The sequence below is a fragment of the Drosophila suzukii genome, unplaced genomic scaffold (genome assembly GCF_043229965.1).
Source record: "Drosophila suzukii unplaced genomic scaffold, CBGP_Dsuzu_IsoJpt1.0 scf_10, whole genome shotgun sequence".
In the NCBI taxonomy this organism is placed as follows: Eukaryota; Metazoa; Arthropoda; class Insecta; order Diptera; family Drosophilidae; genus Drosophila; species Drosophila suzukii.
This window is the reverse complement of record NW_027255897.1, coordinates 1,505,101-1,518,642: the sequence shown is the minus strand read 5'-3', so window position 1 is coordinate 1,518,642 and position 13,542 is coordinate 1,505,101. Positions and strand designations below refer to the sequence as shown.

General features: G+C 38.8%; 1 long non-coding RNA gene across 3 annotated transcripts in view; it reads right to left on the bottom strand.

Moving 5' to 3' along the window:
* LOC139354573 (uncharacterized) overlaps nt 1-13,542 on the bottom strand; it is a 57,556-nt gene that overhangs the window by 30,440 nt on the left and 13,574 nt on the right. For 2 of the 3 annotated variants that reach the window (XR_011605533.1, XR_011605535.1), the window contains exons 2-3: nt 2,808-2,983; nt 2,467-2,739 (exon numbers count right to left, since the gene is read on the bottom strand). This is a non-coding gene — a long non-coding RNA (uncharacterized lncRNA). Of the gene's footprint in view, nt 1-2,466; nt 2,740-2,807; nt 2,984-3,606; nt 4,311-13,542 lie in introns of those variants that run through there. The other variant, XR_011605534.1, reaches the window with a different exon arrangement.

Sequence of the window (13,542 nt, the reverse complement as noted above, 5' to 3'; positions counted from 1 at the left end):
AAGCGATCGTCTTGCGAGTGTCTACTTCGGCTTAGCCTAGTACTCACATCGACGAAAACCGCGAGCTAGCCATAGGGGTGAGCGAGAGGCAAACAGGCGGCTACAGATTTTCGTCGGGTCTGTTTATCAGCGCGGTACTCAGATGAGCTCAAGAAATACCAGAAAAAATACCAGATTTCGCGAGTGAATTTTTGATGAACGCCGTTAGCCGCGGCCCAAAGAATAAGAAATTTAGTCTTTGGCGGTGTTCGTGCAGAAGCGGTGGGGAATTTAAAAATAAAAAATATAACACTAAAAACGGCTAAGGGAGGTCAGTGCAGATGAAAAAGGACGCCTAATCCAGGCTTTTGCCCATTGTTCAGGGACTTGACCGACAGGAAGCAATACCACAACAGGCCAAATCCGCAGAATAGTTGAAGCGCTGGAGGAGATCCACTAAAGAATCCCAGTGGGAAGGAATATGGGACATCGTTCGATCTCCGACGAGCTCTGCATTGAGGACTCCACCTCCACCACCTACTTGACAGCTAAAGCGGAGATGCAGGACGCGCCGGCTTCTGTAGGAGAAAATATGGTCGCCCGCTAAGGGACAGCTGGAGGAGCCATCACCAGCCATTATTGGCCAGCCTATTGGGACTCGGAGCTGAACTGCATATGGCGCGGGAATGATAGCGAAGCATCCGTGGGACGAGAAGGATGCCTTAAACTTCTAGTTTACATAAATAAAAACATTCGTTGAACATTTCATATGTTTTTATTTTTAATTCTTTGTGCCCCAGCAGACTCTTTTTTTTTAAATTGCTCCAATTGATTTGATTTCCGTTTGGCAACAAGCCCAGTTGCTTAACAATAAGACATGCACATGCTTCGCTGGTAAACTTTGAAAACTTCGGTCACACTACATAGAATAAGATTTTCGACTAGTGAAACTCTTAGCCGATCTAGACTTTAGGCACAAACCGAGAGTATTGACAACAATCGGCCTATCTGACTTTGATTAAATTGAGTTCGTGGTTATACATGATCTGAAAGTGTTGCTCGGGTATTCCCAGCTAAAGATTCACGAATTGCAATATAGAGATATGTACACCATTTTTTTTACTAATGGCTTGAAAATTATGATAGCTGTATCTGACCTAGCATGTTTGCAAATTCACACACCGAATGTGATTTGACGTGTGTTCTGAATCTGCCAATATGCAAGTATTTATTGCTCGGCACAACTTCGAGTTGATCACTGGTACTCAGATCAGCTAATAGTTAGTCGTAAAAATGTGTTTTTTGTAGTGTGACTGAAGTTTTCAAAGTTCACACGCAGTGAATGTAGCATGGTCTTATTGTCAAGCAGCTGTGTTTGTTTTGTTAACGATTTGAAAAAGGCGAATCTGCTGGTAAACATCGAAAAAAAAATTAATGGAATTTTCAAGGACCGTTTAAATTTAAGTAAATTTATAGCTTAACGCTTCATTTTTGTCCTGGATAGTTCGCCATCTTCAGTTCATCTCCGATTCCCAATACACCAAAAGTGGGAGTGGGAGTCGGTTTGGGATCGAGGTTGTTCCGCTGGTGCTGTAGGAAGTTGCCCAACATATTGGCAATGGCTGGTAATGGCTCCTTCAGCTTTTCCTTCAATTTGTAATTTTAGTTTCCACACCGCCTCTGCACGAACACACCTAAAGTTTAAATTTTTATTCTTAGCGCCGTGGCTAACGGCGTTCATCGGAATTCACTGACGAATCCGGTATTTTTTTCGGTATTTCCTTAGCTCATTTGAGTACCGCGCAGAAAAACGGACCCGACGAAAAGCGTTAGCCGCCTGCCATTACTCTCGCTCACACTCCTATCTTTAGCTCGTGGTTTTCGTCGATGTCAGTACTAGGCTTAGGCAAAGCCTACAGGCTGTGTGAAATGTACGGTAACAAAGCGAGGAACAGCGAACCGCCTCAAAACCGCGGAGCTGCGCAGCTGCGACATCAGCTTTACACTCGGAACACGGAATGAAATCCATCGCAAGAAAGAGAGAGAGAAAGACTGATTACTTAAAGTCTGTTATTGCGAAAAAGCAATTCCAATCAGGGTCATCTTTGTGGAGTAAAATTTGTTCTGTTTTGCAATAAAAACATTCATTTTTGAAAAAAAATGCAAAAATTGCATATTCTATTATGCACTTTATTTGTACTTGCACAAAATGGCACAAATTAATTAATTAGCACACTTTTTTGAGGGTAGGCCATATAAATGAATCCCGGTTTGCTGTTGGGTATTGTTTTCATTGGTTTCCGTGACTAGAAATGCAGGAACATCGATGTTTTTCGATGTCCATAATTATTTTATTTTATAAAATATAATTTTAAAATCTTAATGATAATTTTATTAAAAATAAAGAAACCAAAACATTTATTGATATAAGAAAATAAAAATAAAAATATAGTCAAATGAGATCATCTTACAGTCTAATGGGACTACCTTTTAAAGCTTTTGTAATTCTTATTTATAAACATTAGCTGATCTACGATCCCCGACTTCAAGCGGGTGCCCGCCTTGGTAAAAGATCGTTCAGGACGTGGCAGGAACTCACAAAATTTTCCATTGTTGCCGCCACACGTGCGACGTACACAATCAACTACATTGCTTGCAGTTGGCCATGTACTGCGCAGTTTTGAACTACGTACGGATTAAGAATATATTCTTCGTTAGGAAACTTAAGAGATGCAGGCCGAACAGCTCCAATACCATTTTCTATAGTTGCAAGCAAGTATTTAAACATTATAGTTAGCATAACAGGAAAAATGTAACAAATTACAAACCTTTAGAGTGCTTTCGGTCTTCTTCTTTGAACAGTGATGGCCCTAGAAACATCGGTAGTCCAAAAACACCGGACGAGATTTTCCAGTCATTAGATTACATTTTGGGGATCAGAGACGAACCCATTAAAATCACGCGTGTGCCGAAAAATATAAGTTATGCAGTTCAGTTTGCGACTCTGAAAGATATAAAGCAAATTGAATATTATATATTTATATAGATTATATTATATATTTATTTAATATATAAATATACAATATATTTATTTTGGACCATAACTCTGTTGTATGTACAATTTACATACAAATAATTATTATTTTATTTAATTAATTTGTTTTTAGTTTGAATGTTCAATGTACATATGTACAATTGTACACAAGTATTATGTTATTTTATTGTGCTCATATTGAATTAAATTATCTACACTTTACTTATCTGCGAAAATATTGATGTTAAATTGGTGCCAGAAAGCAACAAACATTTTCAAAACACGTGGCACGAACTTCACTCTTCGGATTACATTTTTGTTTTTTTACATTCCCAGCCAACACAACACATCTACACATTTGCCTTGGTAAATTTGCAAGCAAATTAATAACTTCACTTGTGAATTATTTAAAAAATTTATTTTTATTTTTTATTCACTAAGTTTAAACTTCACAACATTTCCTTAGTATCGACTTTTATTCTTGGCGGTTCACAATTATTTATTTCATTTCGCCAACGGAGTTCCTTTACTGGCTACTTGAACATTTCAACAACTCATCTTACGTACTAAAATTTACAAAATAATTGACTAACCTCATTGGAGAATTGGGGAACTCATTAAGAGTTAGACAAGGGTTGGACTCAAGAGAGTCGGGAAATCGGATGATCTAATTCTCTGCTCAATTGCCAAACGGATTACGCTGCAGTTTTGGGGCTGGCCGGGTGTTGACCGGATGCTTGTGTTTACATTAGCTGGACCCAGCTTAGTTTATGTTAGGAGGACTGCGGCGCAATTGAATCTTAATAATGAACTTTGATTGAAGTGGGGGAGCTAATTGAGATTCTGTGGGAACGCTGAGTAAGGGGATCCCAGCTAAGAATTGTTTATAGGAAATTGTTTACGACTTGGGTAAGGCGTCTGGGCGCTCGAGCTGGAAAGCGTTCTCAGCTAAGAATTGTATGTGAAGAGTTTGTTTATAAATTGGGTAAAGAGGCTGGGATCATGAGCTGGATATCTCTCCCCCTTCTAAATTGAATCGTCCCGATTGATTTGTCAATTCGACTATAATTTGATCCACAGTGGTATTTTCATTTTCGGACATATTATTTTCGGGGGCTATTTCAATATGAATTTGCCGTGGTTTGAATATTAGATATTTTTTGACTTTAAATACAAGCGTGATAATTACATATATTAAAATTAACATGATCAGTATAAATGTTATTGGGATTTGAGTTTGTTTAATTTGAATAAATGGGTTTAATATGTTAATGTTATCGAATGAAAGTTCCGAATCATTTGACATAAGATATTCGGATACTAAAAAATCATTATACTGTTTAGCAGTGATATTATCTATTATCTTATGGTCGAGATTAGAGTAGGATATATTATTTATTCTAGTAGTACTATTAAAAGTAATTAAAAATGACCCATTTAAATGAGTATCATTAACAGTATTATAACCATTTATAAAAATGGCTCCTTCTTGGATTACATCAATTTTTATATTATATTCCCTGATTTTATTACAAAGGGATTTTTCTCCATTTAGTAGCCTAGTGAAACAAGTACTTTCTGGTCTTAAAGTGCCATAATTATTAAATATTTCTGTCTTAAAATTAGAAATTACATAGTACCTATTGTTACATTTGGCGACATGATTATCAATTAATAGTTTTCCATCATTGTGTGAGATGGATCTTGCGTTATACACTTCGCAACGGTTTGTTATGATGGGGTATTTTATATATATTACAATTAATTCTTGGTGTATGGCGATTTTAAATTTTGATATATCTAATATGTCAGTAATTACTACAGGTTTCTGTTCGTGTTTATATATATCTTGGGTTTCTTCAGCGTTAAAAATTTTAGTGTTGAAAACATCTATTTTTGCTAATGTAATTGTATCCATTAAATTCATCAGATCGTAAGTGAGCAAGCGAAGACGGTGTTTTCTGAATGGAAATTCTTGATTTGAAATAACTGTTAGAAGATTCTCAGATAGGGTTTTTATTTCTTTGAATAATTTAGAGTTAATAACAAATTGATTGTTATTGTTTTGGATTAAATCATCAATTTTATTTTGCACCGTTATCAAATCATCATGATCGGGAGTCCCTGCTATCCATTTCCAAAGGGTGCCTAATTCATTAATTCCTCTTTTTGCCCTACTTGGTAAAATTTGTGAGAGGATCATTTTAATAATATCTAAGTCATAGGAAATTTCCCACTGTAAATTATTATTTTTGTTTATGTGTGTTGATTCGAGTTTGATTATGTCTTTATATAAACTTAAATTAGTTATATGAAATAGGTCAGCGTATGAATCATAAATAAGAATGTCTTTTGTATCCTTGTAGAGGAAAAAATCATGGTTCGTGTAATCCATCATTTCGGAATTGGTGGCCGCTACTATCAATAATACAAATATTATTGATTTCATTTTCTGTAATTTAAGACAAACTGTGTTTAAGATTTGATGTTATCTTTATGAATCGTACGATTTCTATTGTTTATGATAACCTTATTATGTAAATTCTCCTTAACTACTTGTTTTTTATATCTAGAGTTAAGCTTATTCCTTTCTCCGTGTTTTTTCTCATAAATGACTTCCCCTACGAGATAGTCCTTTTCCTTTCTACCTTTGTTGTGATAATTTAACATTTTCTCTTGTGCCTGTTTTAATAACTGTGGAATACTATCGTGTTCGATTTTATTGTATAATATATCGTACGGTCGTTGGTTGGTAATGGAATGTATTGTCATATTATATTTCTGAGCTGCTCTAATTATAACTTCAGAATAATCAACTAAGTTAAGTTCATCTTTGATGCAACGAGCAATTTCAGTAAGGGTTGAATGAGCCCTTTCTATTTGTCCATTGGACGTACTATGGCGAGGATCTGCGAAATATAAATTAATACCGCATCTTTGTGCGAAGGTGTTACGTGGGCATGTTAGTGCCCGAGTCCTGACAAGGACTTGGGCCGAGGGAGAGGCGTCCGATGTTCAGGCACCATTTGCCGGCATAAGCTACGTCGTATTCGGGTCGTGGGATCTTGGTAAGCCTCTCTCCTCTCCAACATAACGAGAATAAATATTAAAAGTGCCTGGAAAACAATATTAGTCAACAAGTTCGTCAGTCATCAGTACACACTGCCCAACAAGCTTAGCTGTCGCTTGATCGCAATACGATCGGGCTGTGTTTTGGCCATATTCCCTCCCCTTCACACATTCGTGTGCCAATGGATCGTCGCGGGCCGCGCAATACGATCCCCTATTGTCAAGGTTGTCCGTCGAAAGTTATGTCATTGTTCTTGACCTACCATGGTTTTGAATTCCTTTTCACATTATAAGTTTATTAAATAATATTTATGTCGGCGTGTGCCGGTGTTGAATAACATAATATTGGTTACAATTGTTGACAATTATTGTATTAGCGGAAAGTATCGATTTTACCACCTGTGAAGGTGCACACATCAGCAAAATGCTGACTATTCACGACTACAAACGTCGCTCAGAGGGCTCTTGCAATTGTCATACAATTACAAGGCTGATACTCGCCGCTGAAAAGTTAACATTTGATTATTATGTATAAAAAAAGGTATAAAAAGAAAAGTATATCTAAATGATTATATATATTAAACAATTATTATATGTGGATATCATATATTATTACATGCATTCCTAACAGATTAAATCTTTGTCTTAACTAGGAAAGTATTAACGTTGCCCAAAAACAAATTCTTATCCAGACGGGAGAGAACAATGACCGTTGGAACGGTAGAGATAATGATAGCTTTTTCGGTCTTATTACAGTGGGCAAGTGGAGAAAAATCTAGACGGAAGGTCTCAATATATAAGTATTCCAATTCATTCACTGTTATTGGTAGGGTCGCTTTTGATAACAAGTATAAAATTCTTACGTTAAATTGTGGATCAGTGTCTATTGTTTTTGCTAAAGCATCTGATGTAAGCATGGCGCACGGATATATATGTATATATATATGTATAAGAAAAGGAACCGTGTTCCGACAAACTTACCCTCTTTTTTTTTAATCCTGGGCGATGAGATCTCGACGCTCCGGATCCTGGGCTTTGGGAGATTTCATAATTGGTTTATATACATATATACGTGCAAGACTTGAAGGCGGTTTACAAAAACAAAACACAAAAATTATGTTACACAAAAAAAATAACACTATCGCTGTATAGATATGTATGTATGCATGCATCGTATGCGAGTTCCACTGCGGCGCACGTCGGTTCCAATGCTCGAGCTGGGGCTGGTCGGTGCAGCTCCAATTCCTTGTTCAGCGTATGTATTTGGGGGTTCTGTTTACACTTGCATTCAGAAATGCATGTACTCGCAAATTGTTTGTGATTGTTTCTGGGCGATTCACTTTTTGTTCATAATATTGGAGTGCAATTTACTTATTATTGTTTTATTGTTTCTATTGTCTTCTTGCTGCTTCACTTCACTGTATCTGCTTGGCTTATGCTCCAATGTGAGTCACCACTTTCTCCAGGGCATGATGTTGGTCGCGGCGTCTCTGAACAGAGCGCTTGTAGATCTTTACAACCTTAAGGAGCACTATAACCAGGAGTAGTCCAACGATGAGCTTCATGGTCTTGTTGACATCCTGAATATCATCTTTGTGGTCAACGATCTCTACTCTGTTAATCACATTGGCGGTGCTGCCGGCCACTTTAGACGTTTTGCTACCCATCTTGGGGTCCTTAGGCCATTCACTTGGTTCACTAGTTCTTTTCGTCCTTCGGGTTTTTGCAGGTTGACTTCCTCTAGATTGTGGTCGATCGCAGGACCGGTTATCGGGACTTTCTCCTGGGTGAATTTGATTCTAGGGAAACGTCAAGACATCCTTCTGGACACCAGCCTTCTTCCAGTCGTGGACTGTGTTGATGGGAGTTGTACTTCTAGACCACTGTCAGGGAGAGATCAGAACCATTTTTCTGTCCCTTCTCTATTTGGCTGGGGTCTTTTATACCGGACTAGAGCTTTCGCTAGCTCCCCATATTGGATGAGTTAGCTAACTGTTCCCACCTAGGGATACTGTTTCTCTATTTCCCCTATTTATGGAGTCAACGGCCGGTTAGTGCACTTTGCTACCTTACTGGAGTACGGTTACGAGCAGGTCGATCGTGGTCGTTGTTCTGGCCACGCGACACCCATGACCTGCCGAATTGTTTTTGCTGATTTACCCTTATCAATTGGAGTGTGGTTAGTCATTACGGCCTCTACCCTCAACTTATGGCATTTGTTTTGCCGGGGTTAATCTTGTATGGGGGAAGGGCGTACGTAACAGGCTCGAAGTGATCGATGCGGCTACGCATGGAATGACTTCTTCGTACGACCATCTCTTTAGATCTCCTTCTTCTCCTTTATTCTTTTTTTTAGGCGCCCATTTACGTGTGGCTTCGACCCACTACATTAACCCAGTCTCAGATGAGCTAGTCGGGCTTATTATTTTATTATTTAATTATTGTACTTTTTTATTATGTTATTATTATATATATGCTGAAAAAGAAAAGCTTTCCGGGCTCGCACGGAAACATACATACATACATATTTATACCTGTAAATAAAAATATGGCTCATGAAAAATTTATAATATATCTTTAATGAAAAATAATATATAAATATACAAAAAAAATCAGAAGTGAGTAAAAGTTAAAAAGTTGAGAATAAAATTGCTGAGTGTGCCGTAACCACGGTTTTTAACCGGGGGCTACACAGCTGAAAGGTAAAAAGTTTTCCCATTTCCCGAAGAAAAGTATATTAAAGAGTTTCTTTTTTTTTATTTTTATTATTATTTCTTTTTTTTTTTGTTTTACTCATTTACTATATATTTATCTTAGTACTAGACATCGTTCTTAAGTTAAGGTTTTCTTATTATGGCGCGGGCTCCTTCTTGCCAATCTTCTGGCGAGGCGGTTCATGCGCCGCCCCACCCTCTGTTGGCTCTCCTGTATCTTGACTATTTGTTTTTGTGTCCGTACAAGTTGCTCCTGTACTTGGAGCAACTGTCTCGTTTTCCTGGTTTCGGGTCCTCTGCCCGATCTCCTGTTCTATCGTCTCCCGGTTTTGAGTCGCCCAAAGGAGTTTTAACCAGCGCTGCTGGATGCACTCCTCATCGATGTTTATACTGTGGCAGAGCCCGTTCATCCATTCCGTAAGGAATGTTAGATACGAGGCCCTGCCCTCGTACTCCTTTTTAAGCTTGTTAAGCTGGTGAGCAGCTTGGATGGCGTGTTCGTATACGCTGAAAGTGTTCATCATGTCTGGATAATTTTCTGTCCCCGGCTGTGGCTTTTATAGCGGAATCAGGGTAGTTCTGATTACGTGTTCACCTCATCAGGTGATCGGGACCTTCTATCAACTCTTGCTATCCCACAGTTCTAAGTTTGTCGCCTTCTGGAGTCGTCGTATTACGTTCAGAGGTTTAGGCGACATAAAGGTCTTTAGCGTGGAATACCCCGACACTTTTCCCCACTGCATTGCCCAGCTCTTATAGCGCTTTGCCCTTATGCTGGAGTACAACACAGCGAATTCGATTCGGGCCAAGCTTGGCATTATATCCGTCAGCTTTGTTACTCTGCTTGTAGTTTTTTCTATAGACAACTTGTCCTACGGAAAACTCTACGAGCTTGCTACGGGTGTTATATGCCTTTTCTGCGCGTTCATGAGTTCGGTTTAATCCTTGGGTCACTTTTTGTCGTATAAGTTCCATCTTGTCTGGGAGACTTATCTGTGGATCTCCTAGCCTTGGCGCGCTTGCACTGCGGGGTTGCTGATTTTCACCGCGCGTTGTTGCCCGGGTCACTCTTCCGGTGCTGGGTTGGAATAAGACCTTCTTCTTGGCCCCCTTCATTTATACGATTGGGCGTTCTTTAAAGGCCTCCGCTTTCTTTTACAGATTGTCACTTGGTGCTGATTAATACATGTACAATTTGTCTTCCCTCTATTTCGATTGGTATAAAAGCTTTACGTGATTCTTTTCAAAATACCCGGTCAGCGACGTACACGCTGAATAAGTCGACAATAAGAATGTTTATCAACTGGGGGTGCTTCTCTCTGCTTCTCAAGTTTCTCTTCGGTCAAGAACCGTCCGATATTTAAGCCCTAAACAAAAATAAAATAAATTTACTTAACTAGGGGTGTTAGCCGCTTCTACACAACGCGGTTTCATGCCCTTACTTTCCCTTTTTATTCAGCTCAAATGTTCCAAACGGAATGGCTGTGTTTAGGTAAGGAATCTGTCCAAAAACCCCCTCCCGCCAGTCGTCGGAAAACAAGTTATTTGACCGATCATTCTCGGGGTCCACAACCGTCTCCTATTTTTCTGGACTCGAACCAAGCAAACGACCTGACCAACTAGCCTAATACGTTGTGGGGCGTCGGCTTTGCGTTTCCTGTCAGTTCCCCCACCCCCATTCTGTCCTGGATCGACAAACGAACAGTAGATCCGCACCGCAACTGCTAAATGCGTTACCGTAATGCTTTCGCTCCTGCTCTTTCTGGACTCGAACCAATCAAACGACCGGACAAATGCCTAGTACGTCGTGGGGCGTCGGCCACAAAGCACCTATAAATTGTATTTACGTTAATCTCAACAAATAGTCGGTCGGCACTTAGTTGTAGGTATAGTATTATAGAAAGGATAACTCATAGTTCTTGTTTTAAGGAAATTCTGGTAAATTGGTCCATTAACAAAACAGGGAATTTCTAAGGTTACAACTTTTTAAAGTCAAGCCACTATTCTGGGACGAAGTTCTGATTGAGAGGCCTCTCAACACGGACAGTCACAGAAGTTGGGGACTTTAAAGTTACTAATTTAAAGACAAAATAAGTATGCGCATATTTAAAATTATTTAAGGTCCCTGTTCTAGGTTACGTTAGGTTAGAGCGGCTGCCAAATCATTGACACACTTAGTCCTTAAAGGTCCATTGTGGTACCGCGTGGATCTGTATCCCCTTTCTTAATAATCTGCTGCCATTATTGCAGCTGGCTTAGCATAATTCCCATCCGGTTGCTTTAATAAATTTTATTATTCGTTTTAGGCTTATGTTCGCCAGTTCAGATAGACTGCTCATGAAGGGATTCCCTAAGTGGTTCCCTGTTCTATCAAACAGTCAAATTACTCATGGCAAATAAAGATGAAAGCTATGCCATCCCTAGGTATATCCACTCTGATACCGCAGGCATCGAGATTGTGGACCCTGGTAAAATTCCTTAAGGAATATGAAATGTCCTTCGTTGGGCGCCAATGCTGTTACGTGGGCATATTTGTGCCCGACTTGGGCCGAGGGAGAGGCGTCCGATGCTCAGGCAGTATTTGCCGGCATAAGCTACGTCGTATTCGGGTCGTGGGATCTTGGTAAGCCTCTCTCCTCTCCAACATAACGAGAATAAATATTAAAAGTGCCTGGAAAACAATATTAGTCAACAAGTTCGTCAGTCATCTGTACACACTGCCCAACAAGCTTAGCTGTCGCTTGATCGCAATACGATCGGGCTGTGTTTTGGCCATATTCCCTCCCCTTCACACATTCGTGTGCCAATGGATCGTCGCGGGCCGCGCAATACGATCCCCTATTGTCAAGGTTGTCCGTCGAAAGTTATGTCATTGTTCTTGACCTACTTCACTCCTCGCGTCAGCACACCTCCGTTGTTAGAGTTCCAGCACACCATGGTTTTGAATTCTTTTTCACATTATAAATTTATTAAATAATATTTATGTCGGCGTGTGCCGGTGTTGAATAACATAATATTGGTTAATTCATATAGGGATTAAATTAATTGACAATTATTGTATTAGCGGAAAGTATCGATTTTACCACCTGTGAAGGTGCACACATCAGCAAAATGCTGACTATTCACGACTACAAACGTCGCTCAGAGGGCTCTTGCAATTGTCATACAATTACAAGGCTGATACTCGCCGCTGAAAAATTAACATTTGATTATTATGCATAAAAAAAGGTATAAAAAGAAAAGTATATCTAAATGATTATATATATGAAACAATTATTATATGTGGATATCATATATTAATACATGTATTCCTAACAGATTAATTCTTTGTCTTAACTAGGAAAGTATTAGCATTGCCCAAAAACAAATTCTTATCCAGACGGGAGAGAACAATGACCGTTGGAACGGTAGAGATAATGATAGCTTTTTCGGTCTTATTACAGTGGGCAAGTGGAGAAAAATCTAGACGGAAGGTCTCAATATATAAGTATTCCAATTCATTCACTGTTATTGGTAGGGTCGCTTTTGATAACAAGTATAAAATTCTTACGTTAAATTGTGGATCAGTGTCTATTGTTTTTGCTAAAGCTTCTGATGTAAGCATGGCGCACGGATATATCGCTGTATAGATATGTATGTATGCATGCATCGTATGCGAGTTCCACTGCGGCGCACGTCGTTTCCAATGCTCGAGCTGGGGCTGGTCGGTGCAGCTCCAATTCCTTGTTCAGCGTATGTATTTGGGGGTTCTGTTTACACTTGCATTCAGAAATGCATGTACTCGCAAATTGTTTGTGATTGTTTCTGGGCGATTCACTTTTTGTTCATAATATTGGAGTGCAATTTACTTATTATTGTTGTTGGACTATGACATTACTTCATATATAAGCAAAAGTATTCTGCTCACTACTGGTAACACTAATATCGTTTTGGATCCGATGAGCTGGTTCAGCTCTCACTTATTCCGCATAATTTTGAAGTGACAAGACGTGATCCAAGGAACTTAAAATATATATCTAAAACTATACATAAAGTGTATTTAACTTGGTTTGTGAGTTGGTGGGAAGTGTAGTATTGCGCCGAGCACATTATACATGCTGTGGGAGGACCACAGGACGAATACAAGAGAGAACACGTGAAATCTGGATTCTGACGAAATAGTGAGACGCTTCCAGGAAATCACACACACACATAAATAAATTGTGTGTATTTTTATAGGTTATGGGCCCAGACCACGCCATAACTGCAGCTAAGTAAAAGTATCATTTTATTATATATATTAAACAAAAAAATGGAGAAAACCAATAAACGAAATATAAGGCCATTTGATGGAGAAAAATATTCCACCTGGAAATTTCGTATAAGGGCATTGTTAAACGAAATAGATGTGTTGAAGGTTATAGACCAAGAAGAAGAAGAAGAAGAAGATTTGGTTGAATGGCAGAAAAAGGAGAAATGCGCAAAAAGCGTGATCATTGAGTACTTAAGTGACTCGTTTTTAGGTTTTGCTAAAAGTGAAGATACTGCAAAGCAGGTTTTCCAAAATTTAGATTCAATCTATGAGAGGAAGAGTTTGGCCTCACAGTTGTCTACACGCAAGCAACTGCTATCTTTAAAACTTAAGAGCGATTCTCAGTTATTAAGCCATTTTAATTTGTTTGACGAACTCATTGCCGAATTGCTAGCATCAGGTGCTAAAGATGAAGAAATGGACAAGGTTTCGCATTTACTAATAACACTGCCATC